At 42.5% G+C, this 16,265-nt stretch overlaps 1 non-coding gene across 1 annotated transcript; it reads left to right on the forward strand.

Annotated features, from left to right (window-relative positions):
• Window positions 1-7,067: 7,067 nt before the first annotated feature.
• On the forward strand, window positions 7,068-7,174 carry LOC140858939 (small nucleolar RNA R71). The gene has a single exon (XR_012142343.1). It is a non-coding gene; the product is annotated as a small nucleolar RNA R71 (small nucleolar RNA).
• Window positions 7,175-16,265: the final 9,091 nt, after the last annotated feature.

The raw sequence follows: 16,265 nt of genomic DNA on the forward strand, positions 1-16,265 counted from the left end.
TTATAAATAAAACCGCAAGCGCACGGTGTGCAGAGTAGCACGACCAGCGAGTACGGGTCGATCCCACAGAGACTTGGTTTTAAAAAATAATTTTCAAATCTATGCTCAAGCGAGCTTTAACAAAAATCGAAAGTCGAAAGTTGTTTGCTAAGGACAATAAGACTAAGGATCTAGGGTTTTTGAATCCACTAGATCTAGATTAGGGAATTCTACCTAGAATTTTTCTTATTGATCCTAACGACTACTCCTCTTGTCTTCCCAAGCATAGATTATGAAGGGACTAAGGCCCAACGATAACCCATCAAGATTCTTTACAGGAGAGTAGTAACTAGGATCCCTTAGGGTTTTCTCCTCCTATGCACTGAATCAAGCATGAACTATGAAGGGACTCTGACCCAACTGTAGTTCATCAAAAATTCTTGGCAAAAGAGGAAGAAAAAGAAACCCTAAGAAAAAGAAAGAACCCTATGTAAAATTCCTACTCATGATCTAGCTTCATCGCAAACCTTAGAAGGGATGCTTAGCTAGACATGATCTAAATCTACTTGCAAAATTTAAATGCAGAAAAATAAACTACCCTAATTTCATAAATTAAACTATCCTAATTGCATAAATTTAAACTGCATAATTTAAACTAACCTAATTGCATAAAATTAAATTGCATAAATTAAACTATCCTTATTGCAAGAAAAATAAATTGCATAATGTAAAGAGATGAAATTGCATAAAAATAAGATTTTATATATATAAAAAAAATTATTACAAAAGCCTCAAAGCTCGAGGCTTGAAAAGAGAGCTAAAAACCCCACTATCTAGGGTTACAAGCTTGATCGGAAGGAAGAATACCTAAAACAAGGGCCTTAGGGGGCTTTTTATAGGCATTTGGGGGTTATAAGGTTTTCAAAACTTTCGATGTGGGACTAAGAGGTTTTAGAGAGTTGTTAGGGGGGTTTATGGTGCGCCGATGGGTCCATGGTCCACGCGCCTGTTGCTGTGGACCAGGCGGCTAATCAGATCACCAAATCAGTTGATTTTTGATCAATTTTGATCTGATTTGACTCGGGTTTGATCCAATTGAGTCTTCTTTCTTCATTCTTCAATTCCTGGGTCAATTTAACTCCGTTTTGCATAAAATTTGCGTCGTTGGAATCCTCTTTCCTTGTTCTTTCTATTGATGATCTCTTCTTCTACAAAATATAATAACAAGTATCAATTTCTTAATAAAGTTAGATAATTTAGATATTAATTGATACTTTTTATGTCAATTTGTGATATAAATTACACCCCCCAACTTAATCATTGCTAGTCCCTTAGCAATGTACCAAAATAAGATCATAATTCAAAAAGATCCTTCTTTTGCAAATTAATTTAAGATCGAAATTCAAGAAGTTTTCTAGTATTACTAAGTAATGAGCTTCGAATTAGAATCGGTAGTCGGTCTACTTAGAAGCTTTCTTAGAGTACACTTAAAGTTTTATAGCACTTGTGTGAGTGATAACTAACTTAGTATTTCAGTATTAACTTGTACAGGCCAATTATATCATTTTTCATAACTTAGTTCGATTAATTTTCTATACACCCCAGATTAAATAAAGAACTAAGGTAGCTTTCACACTGTATTTTTTTTTTTTTTTTTTTTTTTTGCTGAGCATCCTGGCCTTCCCACCACTGTTTGACGCGAATCTCAACACTTGACTTAGGTGAAGAGACCCGGTTACTAGGCTTAGGGCAATCCACATTTACTCTGTGTTTTGCATTTTATTTCAGGCAGGTAGCTCTTTCCTTAAATTCAAATTTCTTCAATTGGGGTGTAGAGAAAATTATCTAATTTAAATAATACTCAAATCCTTAATTGATCTTACAATTAACACCTACTTTACCTTGTTAGTGTGCATGTGCAATTGGAAGTGCTAATAGTCTTTAAATGACCTAAGCCACCAAGAGTCTAACCAGCTAATCTTCTCCGTGACTCACTACATTAGCAAATACTTTCTAACTTACTCTTATTTCTTTTATAGATTAATTTATTTCATATATATATATATATATTTATTTTTTTTATTTTTTTATTTTTACATAATATATTAAATGCAAGAAATAACTCATAGTGGAAGGAAAAGGAAATGATAACACCTGATTTTGTTCAAGCTCTCCCCCCAACTTGACCGACATTGTCCCCAATGGAGTTTATCTAATTTAATTGTCCTAAGCAAACTGAAAACAAAGAAAGCATTAGAAATTAAATAAGCTGGGTTGCCTCCCAGAAGCGCTAAGTTTTATGTCTTCAGCCAGACCAAACCTCGAAGCAACTTAATCAGAATAAGTTGGTTCATAAAAACCATGGCATCTTCAATAGTCTTGACAGGTAATTCCAAGAATGGTTTTAATCGTTGACCATTAACTTTAAAGATAACACCATTACTTGGGTTTTCAATCTCAACAGCTCCGTGTGAAAAGACTTCCTTTACTAAAAATGGTCCTGTCCATCTAGACCTAAGCTTTCCTGGAAACAGATGTAATCTAGAGTTATATAAGAGTACCTTTTGTCCGATATTGAAAGTTTTTCTCATAATTGATTGATCATGAAATGCTTTGGTTCGTTCCTTGTATATCTTTGCATTTTCATAGGCTTCATTTCTAAGTTCTTCTAATTCATTCAACTGAAGCTTTCTATGGTTTCCAGCGTCGTTCAAATTTGTATTTAGTTGTTTGATGGCCCACATGGCTTTGTGTTCTATCTCAATAGGCAAGTGACATGGTTTACCAAACACAATCCTATAAGGAGACATTCCTAGATTGGTCTTGAAAGTGGTTCGGTATGTCCAAAGTGCATCAATTAATTTCAAAGACCAATCCTTTCTATTGGCACTAACAGTTTTTTCCAGAATTTGTTTGATTTGTCGGTTTGACACTTCAACTTGTCCACTAGTTTGAGGATGATATGGTGTGGTCAATTTGTGGGTGACATTATACTTTTTCATCAATGTTGCAAAAGGTCGGTTACAAAAATGGGTTCCCCGATCACTAATGATTGCCCTAGGAATACCGAAACGGGAGAGAATATTTTCTTTAAGAAACTTAATGACCATTTTGCTATCGGGTGTTCTACATGCAATTGCTTCTACCCACTTTGAAACATAATCAACTGCTACTAGAATATATTTATTTCAAAGGAATTTGGAAATGGTCCCATGAAATCGATTCCCCAAACATCAAAAACTTCAACTACCAAGATTGGGTTGAGTGGCATCATGTGTCGCTTGGTGATTCGACCCATTTTCTGACATTGAGCACAACTTTTACAATATTCATAAGCATCCTTAAACAAATTGGGCCAATAAAAACCACATTGGAGAACCTTAGCAGCAGTTTTCTTAGACGCGAAGTGACCCCCACATGCTTGATCATGACAAAAAGATAAAATATTCATGACTTCGTTATCTGGGATACACCTTCTAATAATTTGATCAGGACATTGTTTAAAAAGATAAGGATCATCCCAAATGAAATACTTCACTTGGGCAAAGAATTTATATTTATCCTGCTTAGTCCAATGAGAAGGTATCTTGCCTATGGCTAAATAATTTACAATATCAGCAAACCAAGGTTCAGTAGACACAGACATGAGTTGCTCATCTGGAAAAGATTCATTGATGGGTGGCTCACTAGATGGTGCAACTGGAATTCGGGACAAATGATCTGCTACAACGTTCTCAGTGCCTTTCTTGTCCCTAATTTCTAGGTCAAATTCTTGAAGGAGCAAAATCCATCTGATTAAACGTGCCTTGGCATCCTTCTTTGCTAGGAGATGTCTAATGGCTGAGTGATCGGTGTAAACAATAGTGTGGGTCCCAACCAAATAAGATCTAAATTTCTCTAAAGCAAAGACAACGGCAAGGAACTCCTTCTCAGTTGTGGTGTAGTTAAGCTGCGCATCATTTAAGGTTTTACTTGCATAATATATCACTCTAGGTAGCTTATTTATTCGTTGACCTAAGATTGCGCCCACAACATGATCGGACGCATCACACATTAATTCAAATGGTTCAGACCAGACAGGAGGATGAATGATTGGAGCTAATACAAGTGCATTTTTTAGAAATTCAAAGGATTCCAAGCACTCATGAGTAAATTCAAATTTGGTATCCTTTGCCAAAAGATTAGTCAGTGGACGTGCTACTTTGCTAAAGTTGGCAATAAACCTTCTATAGAATCCAGCATGACCTAAAAATGAACGTATTTCTTTCACAGATTTAGGTGGTGGAAGACTTGCAATTAGATCTATTTTGGCCTTGTCCACTTCAATCCCCTTTTTAGAAATGACATGGCCAAGAACTATTCCCTGTTTGACCATAAACTGACATTTTTCCCAGTTAAGAACTAGGTGCTTCTCCTTACATCGTTCTAGAACTAATTGCAGGTGATTCAGACACTCGGAGAAGGTTAGACCAAAAACAGAAAAGTCATCCATAAAAATTTCTAGAAATCGTTCTATCATATCTGAAAACATGCTGATCATGCATCTCTGAAAGGTTGCCAGTGCATTACATAGTCCAAAGGGCATTCGTCTATAGGCAAAAGTACCAAATGGACAGGTGAATGTAGTCTTTTCTTGATCTTCAGCGGCTATGGGGATCTGGTTGTAACCGGAGTATCCATCAAGAAAACAGTAAAACTCTTGTCCGGCTAGTCTTTCCAACATTTGATCAATAAATGGCAAAGGAAAGTGATCTTTCCTTGTCGCAGCATTCAACTTTCTATAGTCTATACAGACCCTCCATCCTGTTTGGGTCCTAGTTGGGATAAGTTCGTTTGCATCATTTTGGACCACTGTTACCCCAGATTTCTTGGGTACTACTTGAACTGGGCTTACCCAAGAGCTATCAGAAATAGGATAAATTATTCCACTATCTAGGAGTTTCAGAATCTCCTTTTTAACTACATCCTTCATAACTGGATTAAGCCTTCTTTGGGCTTCTCTTGTTGGTTTAGCCTCTTCCTCTAAGTATATTCTATGTTGAACTATAGAAGGGCTTATTCCTTTGATATCTGCTATGGTCCAACCTATTGCTTCCTGATTTGCTTTTAGAACTGACACTAACTCCTCCTCTTGCTTGGGATCTAGGTCTGATGCAATAATTACAGGCAAAGTTTCTTTGGGTCCTAGATATGCATACTTGAGATGTTCTGGGAGGGGTTTCAGTTCTAAAATGGGTGCTTCCTCTATCGATGGTTTAGGTGATGGTTTCACCATCTCAATGATTGGTTCAGTAGGAAGTGTCGATTCTTGATTAATCTGATTTTCTTTAAGTATTTCATTGACATTCTCAGACTCATGGATTAACCAGGGGTTAGACTCTAGGTCGACTTCATCATCACTAATGTCAATGGATTCATAAATACCATCTTGGACTACATTGACATCAGCATGAGAAGAGGATTCCTGTTCTAAGTTAAAAACATTAAGCTCAATGGTCATATTCCCAAAGGATAACTTCATTAGACCATTTCGACAATTGATTTCAGCATTGGCCGTAGCTAAGAATGGTCTTCCTAAAATGACAGGTATATGTCCTTTAGGATTCGCAACTGGCTCAGTCTCTAAAACAATAAAATCTACAGGAAAAATAAAATTTTCAACCTTTATCAGAACATCCTCGACCATTCCCTTAGGGATCCTGAGAGATCTATCGGCTAACTGTAATGTGATCCCAGTAGGTTGAAGTTTTTCTAATCCTAGTTGTTCATACACCGAATATGGAAGGATATTCACACTAGCTCCTAGATCTAGCAAGGTCTTTTTTATATTGGTTTCTCCAATAACACAAGAAATTGTTGGAGCTCCAGGGTCCTTATATTTAATTGGCACATGGCTAGATAGGTATGAACTGACACTTGCAGCCAAAAATGCTTTCTTTGGTACATTAGTGGTCCTTTTCCTAGTGCAGAGATCTTTTAAAAATTTGGCATAAGTTGGAACCTGATGGATTATATCTAAAAGAGGAATATTAACTTGGACTTGTTTAAATACCTCTAAAATTTTATCTAAATGTTCAGATTTATTGGATTTCAGTCTGTTTGGAAAAGGAGCTCTAGGACTTTTAAGTACTGGACTAGGTGAATTTTCAGTTTCTGGTGCTTGAGGTTGAAAGGTAGTAGTTTTAGAAGGTGACTCGGCAGATGAGTCATCTATATCATCAAGTGCAACTACCTTATTGTCTATTTGTTTTCCTGATCTTAAGGTATGAATGGCATTTACACCATTAACTTGGTTTCCTTGTTGGGGTCGTGGATCATTTTGGTTCCTAGGATTTGGCTCAGGTTGGCTAGGTAACCTACCATGTTCTCGTTCACTAATGGTCGAAGCCAGCTGACTTACTTGCATTTCCAGACGGGCTATAGCTTGGGTGTTATTATTTATGAGTTGACCCGTGGTTTGCATAAAGCTGGTATGTGTCTTCATCATGGCTTCTAGGCTTTTCTCTAAAGAGGTAATTTTCTTGTCATTATCATGGAAGCCTGACGGGTTGTTCATTACTGGGTTGGACCTTAGATTTTGCTGATTGAAATTTGGATTGCCTACATTAGGATTCTGGGACCATGAGAAATTCGGGTGATTCCTCCAACCTGGGTTATATGTGGGTGCATAAGGATTGTTCAATGGTCCTTGATAGGTGGCATTCACCTGTGCACACTCATTCGAGTAGGAACATTCTTCTAAGACATGGTCTGGTGCATTGCACCCTTTACACATGGGTGCAGATATTTGATTTACATTGGCTGGTCTCTGTAATTCTAAGGCTTCCAATCTACGTGTTAAGGTTGCAATCTTGGCCTCTGATGCTAGGGTTGGTTGAATTTGATGCATTCCTCCTCTTGAAGGTGTAGCTTTATCAGGTTCCCTAGTTGTTTCCCACTGTAAATTTTTCTCGGCTAGGTCTTCTAAGAATTGCCAAGCTTCAGTAGTTTCTTTGTCCATAAATTGGCCTTGGCACATGGACTCTAGCATGGTTCTTGAGTTTGAATCTAACCCCTCATAGATGATCTGGCATAGTCTCCAAGTTTCTATTCCATGGTGTGGGCATTGGGTCAAAAGATTCTTGAAACGATCAAAGTACTTCCAAAATGATTCACCAGCTAGTTGGTAAAATTGATTTATTTCATTCCTAATCCTAGCTGTTTTATGATGGGGGAAATATTTTTTTAAAAATGTTCTCACAAAGCCCTCCCAGGTAGTGACAGAATAGTTTGGCAGACTATAAAGCCACTTCTTAGCATTGTCCTTAAGGGCAAAGTTGATTAATCTAAGTTTGACCTCATCCTCTGTTAATTGCAGTTTCATGGTTGCACATACCTCCTCAAATTCTCTAATAAATATATAAGCATCCTCTAATCCTGTGAATTTTGGAAGCATATTTATGATTTGAGGTTTGATTTCAAAATTGTTAGCTGTGGGTTGTGGCAACCTGATACAAGATGGTTGGATGGAGCCAACTGGATAACACAAATCTTTAAGGGTCATGGGTTGGATTGGTTCAGCCATTGGAACAACAGGAATTGACTCAATTCTAACTAGACGACCTGACACTCTTCTCCACACACGAAGTGTACGGTTCTCGATGTTTATACAATTTTTTTTTTTTTTTTAATAAAATTTTTATGTATAAGGAAAAGAAAGAAAAGAGAAAAAGTTCTAAAGAGAAGATCCTAAGGAGTCCTAAATCTAAAGAAAAGTAACCAAATTAATTTAAATTTTAAATTTTTTTTTTTTTTTCAAACAAGTGAATCAATAAATTAAACTCAATCTATCCTAGGGTTAACCTAAATCTAGACAGCTCCTAACTGTTCCAAGATGACCCTTCAAACCTTCCAAGTGGAGATTGATCAACTAGTTAGCCAGGTAAGTATAAGAGGTGGGAGGTTCACTCATCGTTGCCTTTCTAGACACCAAACGAGTTGGCCAGGCCAGCAATTGAACCAATTTAACAAACCACCCTCAGGGACTTGCCTAGACACCAACTAATCAAACAACTCAAACTTGGTAGAACTCTTAGGGTTCCTTGTCCTATTGAGCTCGAATTCCTTAAGGTTGACGTCTAATTGATTTTAAGATTAAAAGTCTAGGTAATGCAATATGATGGAGATGGTTTTTGGGCTAAGGAAGGGTAATGAAATCCCCACCTTATCTTGTTAATGGGTTGATGCCCTTAGATTAATTATGAAAATGCAAATACAAATAAACAAGATGACCAAGAATGTAAAAGATTTTAATTTAAATTTTTTTTTTTATTTTGATATTTTACTTCACGATTATGAAATGTCTTTTATTTTGTTTTATATTTTTTTTTTTTGTGATTAAGTAAATTCAAATGATTAGGTCTAAAAGCAAAAGTAATTAACTAAAAATAATAAAAGAGAAATTAGAAGCGTACCTGAGTTTTCCAGCAATCACCAACTAAATATAGAAACCTAAAGAAAAAAAAAGAGAGTTATAACGCACGAAGAACAAATATTTGAAAATAATTTAAAACGCCAAATCCCCGGCAACGGCGCCAAAAACTTGATGTGCAAATCTTAAAATTTATAAATAAAACCGCAAGCGCACGGTGTGCAGAGTAGCACGACCAGCGAGTACGGGTCGATCCCACAGAGACTTGGTTTTAAAAAACGATTTTCAAATCTATGCTCAAGCGAGCTTTAACAAAAATCGAAAGTCGAAAGTTGTTTGCTAAGGACAATAAGACTAAGGATCTAGGGTTTTTGAATCCACTAGATCTAGATTAGGGAATTCTACCTAGAATTTTTCTTATTGATCCTAACGACTACTCCTCTTGTCTTTCCCAAGCATAGATTATGAAGGGACTAAGGCCCAACGATAACCCATCAAGATTCTTTACAGGGGAGTAGTAACTAGGATCCCTTAGGGTTTTCTCCTCCTATGCACTGAATCAAGCATGAACTATGAAGGGACTCTGACCCAACTGTAGTTCATCAAAAATTCTTGGCAAAAGAGGAAGAAAAAGAAACCCTAAGAAAAAGAAAGAACCCTATGTAAAATCCCTACTCATGATCTAGCTTCATCGCAAACCTTAGAAGGGATGCTTAGCTAGACATGATCTAAATCTACTTGCAAAATTTAAATGCAGAAAAATAAACTACCCTAATTTTATAAATTAAACTATCCTAATTGCATAAATTTAAACTGCATAATTTAAACTAACCTAATTGCATAAAATTAAATTGCATAAATTAAACTATCCTTATTGCAAGAAAAATAAATTGCATAATGTAAAGAGATGAAATTGCATAAAAATAAGATTTTATATATATAAAAAAAAATTATTACAAAAGCCTCAAAGCTCGAGGCTTGAAAAGAGAGCTAAAAACCCCACTATCTAGGGTTACAAGCTTGATCGGAAGGAAGAATACCTAAAACAAGGGCCTTAGGGGGCTTTTTATAGGCATTTGGGGGTTATAAGGTTTTCAAAACTTTCGATGTGGGACTAAGAGGTTTTAGAGAGTTGTTAGGGGGGTTTATGGTGCGTCGATGGGTCCATGGTCCACGCGCCTGTTGCTGTGGACCAGGCGGCTAATCAGATCACCAAATCAGTTGATTTTTGATCAATTTTGATCTGATTTGACTCGGGTTTGATCCAATTGAGTCTTCTTTCTTCATTCTTCAATTCCTGGGTCAATTTAACTCCGTTTTGCATAAAATTTGCGTCGTTGGAATCCTCTTTCCTTGTTCTTTCTATTGATGATCTCTTCTTCTGCAAAATATAATAACAAGTATCAATTTCTTAATAAAGTTAGATAATTTAGATATTAATTGATACTTTTTATGTCAATTTGTGACATAAATCACCCGATTACAAGTCAAAGCAAAACATAAGACGAAATAAAACCGACTAATCGTCGGAATCGACGTCCTCCACTTGACGACGATGCGAGTTGGTCGGCGGATCTTCTCCGACTTCAGCCGTCGGAGCCGACTGACCTTCGGCAACCGGCTCTGCGACGTCTTCGGCTTCCGCCCTGGTGGAGAGACCTCCCGACGCTGGTCCGGCCGTCTCCTCCGCAGCTGGGGCCTCTGACTCTGGCAGAACCACACTGCTGAGATCGAGTTCGGGGTACAAGCTCCGAACGGCTTCCCGAGCATCCTCATACCCGACTTGGTACGAAAGGTAGCCGCTCTCGAGGAGCTCTTCACGGTACTCCTCCGAGTCCCGGAAGACCTCAATCGCCCGACCCAAAGCCTCCTTTGCCGACTCTGCCTCGGATTTGGCGACGTCTGTGTCGGCCTGTGCGGTGGCACAGCCTTCTTCAGCCTTGGCGAGGTTCCCGAGACTTGCTCGGAGTTGCTCGCGCTCGGCCTCCAGCTCTTTGCCGACACTGTCTCGCTCGTGTCGGAGCCGACGGATGGTTCGGGACTTCTTGGCCGCGTCATCCTTCGCTGACTTAAGCTCCGACTCCAACGACGCCTTAGTCTCCTTGAGTCCGGAGACCTCCTCCGAAAGTCGGGAGACCTCCCCCTCGAGTCGGTTCTCCCGGTCGACCGACTGCTGAAATTGGTCGACAAGGATGGCCTTCTCGGCTTTGAGCCCCGCGACCTTATCTCTCCAGGCCGCGCGCATGTCCCCAAACTTCCGATATCCAGCCTCCAGCTCGGATATGTTGAAGATCAGCTGCACAAAAAAGAACCGACTGTTAGTAAGCCGAACTTGCGAGGCTACGATTAAAAACAGAAGGAAGGAGAGTTTATCCGGATCATCATTGGATAGAAGGACGACAGCATGTCGGAGACACGCTGGTTCTTCATCGCTTCGATGTCGGCGGGAAGAAGGAGTGCTTGGCACAGTCTCCTGGCCAAGTCGTGGTTGGCCAGGCCCGACGCACCCTCAGGAAGCGGAAAGTCGGCCGACCCGCCCGCCGACCGACCTTCATCACCCGACGCCATTGGGGCCTTACCTCGGCTAGCCGTCCAGGCCCTGACGTCGGAGATCGACGGCAAGCTCGAACCCGATCGAGTCTCGGCCGATGGCGCGGTGGTGGCATGCGTCGGCCGATCAGGTTCGCGGACCTCCTCCCGAACCTCCGGAATCTGTTGGGCGGTCGGCGTGCCCCCTGCAGATTCAGCTGCTCGTCGGTCGGGCGAAGCAGCTCCCCCGACTGATGGTCCCTCGGACGGGACATCCACAAGCACTGTCGGCGCCGACAGTGCGATCACCGGCTCCGCCTCCGACCCGGCTGGTTCGCTCGGCGAAACCACGCGGGGCCTCTTGGGAGTCTGCGACGGCCCGGCACCTGCCGCCGGCCTCTTCCTCACGGCATGCTGACGTATGTCGGCTGCCGACAGTCGCGTCCTCGGCGGCATATCTGAAAAAGACGACGAATGGTCAGAGCAAAAGAAAAGGACAGAAAAGAAAATGAAGATGTCGGGAGAGTGCCAACCGACCTAAATGAGGGACCGGGCTAAGGCCGGCGTCGTACAAGGCCTGCTCGGTGACGAGCTCGCTCTGCTTCGGCACCGAGATATCCTTTAGCCGATGGAAGTCCTCCCGATCATCGGCCTCCATCCGACTGTTCTCATTGGGATCGGTTCGGGGATTCCCCCAACGGACGGGAAACCCCCAAGGGGCAGAGGACGACGCGAAGAAGAACTGGTTCTTCCATCCGTGAATGGATGTCGGAAGACCAGTAATGAAGGAGAGCCCTTTCCGAGGGATGAAGTACCACCACCCTCGGCCTTTAGGGTGGGGACGAAGAACAAAGAAAACTCGAAAAAGAGAGATCCGAGGTTCGGTCGGCAAAAGCCGACATAGGAGGGCAAAACTGACTATCAGCCGAACCGAGTTCGGCGCAAGTTGTGCCGGGCATGGCCCGTAATAGTCCAGAACGTTCCGGACGAACTCCGGAACCGGGAATCGAAGGCCGGCCCGGAGATCCTCCAGATAGAACGCCACCTGACCCTCGGGCGGGCTATTGACCCGACCGTCGGCGCCAGGGGCAAACAGCCAAAACTGCTCCGGGACGCAGTACTGCTCCCGGAGCCGATCGACGTTCGGCCCCGAAAGTGAAGAAGCCTCCACCTCCGGAGACGACCGAGTGTCTTCGGTCGGTTCTCCCGACCGACTACCTCGTGGGGACGTCCTGGCCATGAGTTCAAGGAAATGGCGAGGAAGAAAGGAAAGAGAGAGGGGGAAAGCTACTCTAGCCCTTGGAAGGAAAGAATCGCAAATGGGCGACAGAGCGGAGAAGTACCTTGAACGGAGGCTCAGGCGGGCAGAGTCTCGACTGTAAAAATGAGAAGGATAAAAAACCATGTGGGGGTAACTTTGTATATATAGTGCCCCCCAACGGTCGAGATGAAGGCACGGCCAACGAAGACTCCCCAGATTTCGCCGCGTGGCATCATCAGGGCCGTTCGACGGTCCGACGGTTCGGCGCACCTCCCTTCAGATTGCGCCACGTCACCTCCATCCGCTCCACCGAACGCGAACCAATGGCCACACGCCACGTGGCGCGACGGGACGCGACGTTTGGTGTTCCCGAAGGGACGGCGGGAATGACGGTTCCCCTTCCCGATGGGACACGACGGTTCCACTTCCCGATGGGACATGACACCTGGCGCCGGTTTTATCGCTGACACCAGTGGGACATCCGACACTGCGGGGCGTCCGACGCCGACATGACACCTGATGCTGATAGGATGAGACGTCTGACGCCGACTAGACAACGGACGCCAGCAAGCCTCTCGACATTTATGAGGTGCCTGACACCGTATAAACTGGCGGTACGGTCAGATCCTCGCGTACGACAAATCCACTCCTAGTCGCCAGCTCACCGTCCGACTTAGGAGTGGAGGGGGGCAACTGTTGGGGGATACCGACCGACCGATTGCCCGACCGACCGACTGGCGTCCCGACCGATTGCCCGACTGACCGACGGACGTATCGAACGATTGACGGTCGGAACGACCGACTGACCGGAGGGACCGACCGACCGACGGCCGGGAGCGCCCGACTGACGGACGCCACTACCGGCCATTCAACGGTCCATCGTCGACTGAGGATATGTCGGGCGTATCTTTCCCGACCGGCCGAACCCAGAGGTCTGACGGCCGACTCATATGAAACTCGCCGACCGACGGAGGAACCCGACGCCACTCTGCTGGCCGCCGACCTGGGGTCAGCCGACTCCTCCAACCGCCGTACAGCCGCCAGACCTTGTCAGTTCTGATAGCAACATGCGGCACGGCCATTTTGGGGCATTGTCCTGCCAGGGGCATTGTCAACCCTGATGATCTGACAGCCCCCACGGCGATGTGACATCTTCACGGCGACTCTGACAGTCTACAGTGAGTTGACAGTTCCTCACTTGTCCGCGCCATTAATGACGGCGCCATACCGTGCTCTACTATATATACCGGGGAAGGCAACAGTGCAAGGGATCGATCCATCCGTCTCTCCCAAAAACGCAGGCTCGCTCCTCTCTCTCTCTCACTCTCTCTCTCAGAGCTCTTTGCCTACATTTCACTGTTGCCCAGTCACCTCTCTGACTTGACCGTCGGAGGGTCCCCGCCGGAGCCGCCTCCGGTCAGTGCGGACTTCCTTTTGCAGGTGCATGCTTTCCGGCGATCGGGCGACGAGGCGATTGGCCGCAACAAAAACCATGATTAACCGATGAAAAAAAAAAGCTCAAAAAGAATGCTAAAACCATAACCACCAAGCAGTCCGTCAACTTTGTGGATAAATTATTTTCATCAGCCGCCTTTCTGGTCTCCATAGTTTGTTCAAAATCCTTTGTCAGAACTTTCATCTAAAATGATTAGGTCCTTCTGTTTTTCCCTCCATGAGGAATGCTAGTCTTTTTTTTTTTTTAATGCACTATGGTGTTAGAAAACTATATGCGAATCACATCCCTGAGTGACATTTACCTGTTGTTGTTTTTTTTTTTTTTGGAGAAATCGGAGGAAGTAAGATACTTCCCCTTTCTAAATTTATATAAAAACTAGGCATGGTACAATACCCTGAGTCAGATTGCACTGTAACCTCCCCACCCGGCTAAACTATCAACTGATACAATATAAAAGCTAGACATTTACCTGTTCTTGGTTTGCTGAGATGAATGGGCAGTCATGCACAAGTCATCTCATGCATGTTATGAGCTGAAATACACTTCCCATTGATTGCTCAGCTGCACTCTTCTAACCTCCATTTGCTCATTAAGTCTAGATAACTTGTTCCTGGTTTTGCAACATGCAGTGTAGATTCAAAGTGGTAGAAAACAAGTAAATCATTTGGTTTGTCCAAGCTACAGCTGATGAGATCACGTTCAAAATGTGGACAAAAATTTGAACTTATATCCCACTTAGCAAATCAAATGTTCAATAATGTGAAATAGAGTTCTTTTCTTTTTTGCGCGGATCTTCTGCGGTGCACGGCACGATACAGTGCACTGCATGCGCCGTCCATTACACGATAGATGGTGCGTGCGACCGTATGTGTGCGCGTGCATGGCCACATATGGCCGTCCATCATGCGATAGATGGCGTGTGCAATACACTGTACTGTGTGATGCATCGTGGTACCATAGAGGATCCATGTCTTTCTTTTTTAGCATCATTTTATTGTTTTAATTGTTATTCGATCCCTTCAGTTCTTCGAAGAAGGATAAGGATGATAATTTTTTTCCGACTCGGTGGGTATTCGACTCAATCCGATTAAGATGCGGGATGGATATGGATTTTAGAAAAAATATCTCCAATGAATTTGGATTGAATGTGAGTAATGGTATGGCCCATCCTGAACCTGTCTGATAATATCTTTATTTAAATAAATTTAAATATATATTTCTTTCTCTCATTTACATCAAAACTTGCCATCTCTTTCTCTCTCTCACATATTTACATCTCTCCACCCCCACCCGATGACTGGCCACCTCGACATCCAAGCAGCCCTATGCTGCTGTGACGGCCCAGCAGTCGGCAGGTCCCCAGCCCCCCACCCCCTTCTTTCTTTCGTTTACATCAAAAACCTTCCACCCCCACCCGATGGCCAGGCCATCTAAACCGATGTTGCAATAGTCGGTAGGTCCCTATTCCCTCCCACCCCTAGTAGCAGCTCGACGGATGCTCCCCTGGCCCCCTATCTCTAGCGGCGATGGTCTGGCAACTAGGATTTCGATAAAATCTTAGCCATCGTCTAAGCTTCTATATTCGGCCAGTCCAAGCTTTCCACCTGCTTGAGACTTTTAAAGGCCGAAAAAATAGAGAAAACATCAAGAAAAAATATAGAAAAAATCAATCAAAATAAAGAAAAGATAGAAAAAATTAAAAGGTAAGACCTTTTCCCACATAGATTAGTCATTTTTTTCTTTTTGCTTCTTTTTGTTTTATTTTATTTTATTTTATTTAAAAATTTATGGGGAAGGAGAGCACCTGAGAAAGATTGGAAGGGTTTTTAGGTTTTAGTTCGAGTTTTTTTTCAAGCATATCGGATTTTGTGCTAGTTGTTGTGGTGTGAGTTGGTCCCTTGAGGTTTTGAGAGCTAAATCTTGATGGAAGCATGATATTTTGTAGGGTTTGAGAATGATCGGATGGGGCAGTGGGTGATGGTGGAGATAAAAAATAAAAGAAGGAAGGTTAATTCGGATATATTGGATTCAACCCAACTTGATCTATCTTTGAAGTCTGATCCGATCCGATCCCATTCAAGATGAATACAGAATGAATATAGATATGATTTTTTTTCTGATGAGATGGATATAGATATCGATCGATCCGATCAATAGCCCATTTATTGCCATCTCTTGGTCCAGCATTTGAATGGTAAGCATTGATGAGCTCCACAGCCATAACACCCCTTAGCCAGTTATCATCATAGCGAGCTAGCACGCCCCATCACGGGTGCACCCGACCGCATGCTATCTTTACTTGCTGGGCATTGAAAGCTTTCGTCTTTTTATGGCACTAAATCAATAATCACATGGGAAGTGGACTTTGGTTGGACCCTCTTTTTGTTGGTTGTGCTCCGTGGGACCCAAAGCTAGCAGATTGTTAGGTGCTGAGATTGTAGAACGAGTCTAATTATTTTCAATGCAGATAATACATGTCCATGTCCAATTTTTTGCTTTAGGCCTAATCATAGAGTTAGTGCATTTCTAGCTTCCGTTTCCTTCTCTCATGTTCCATTCTAGTGGGGTTGTTAAAATGGGCCCATTATGCACTACTGTTCTTTCTAATGTGGAACCATGTTCATCATTTT

The sequence above is a fragment of the Elaeis guineensis genome, chromosome 6 (genome assembly GCF_000442705.2).
Source record: "Elaeis guineensis isolate ETL-2024a chromosome 6, EG11, whole genome shotgun sequence".
In the NCBI taxonomy this organism is placed as follows: Eukaryota; Viridiplantae; Streptophyta; class Magnoliopsida; order Arecales; family Arecaceae; genus Elaeis; species Elaeis guineensis.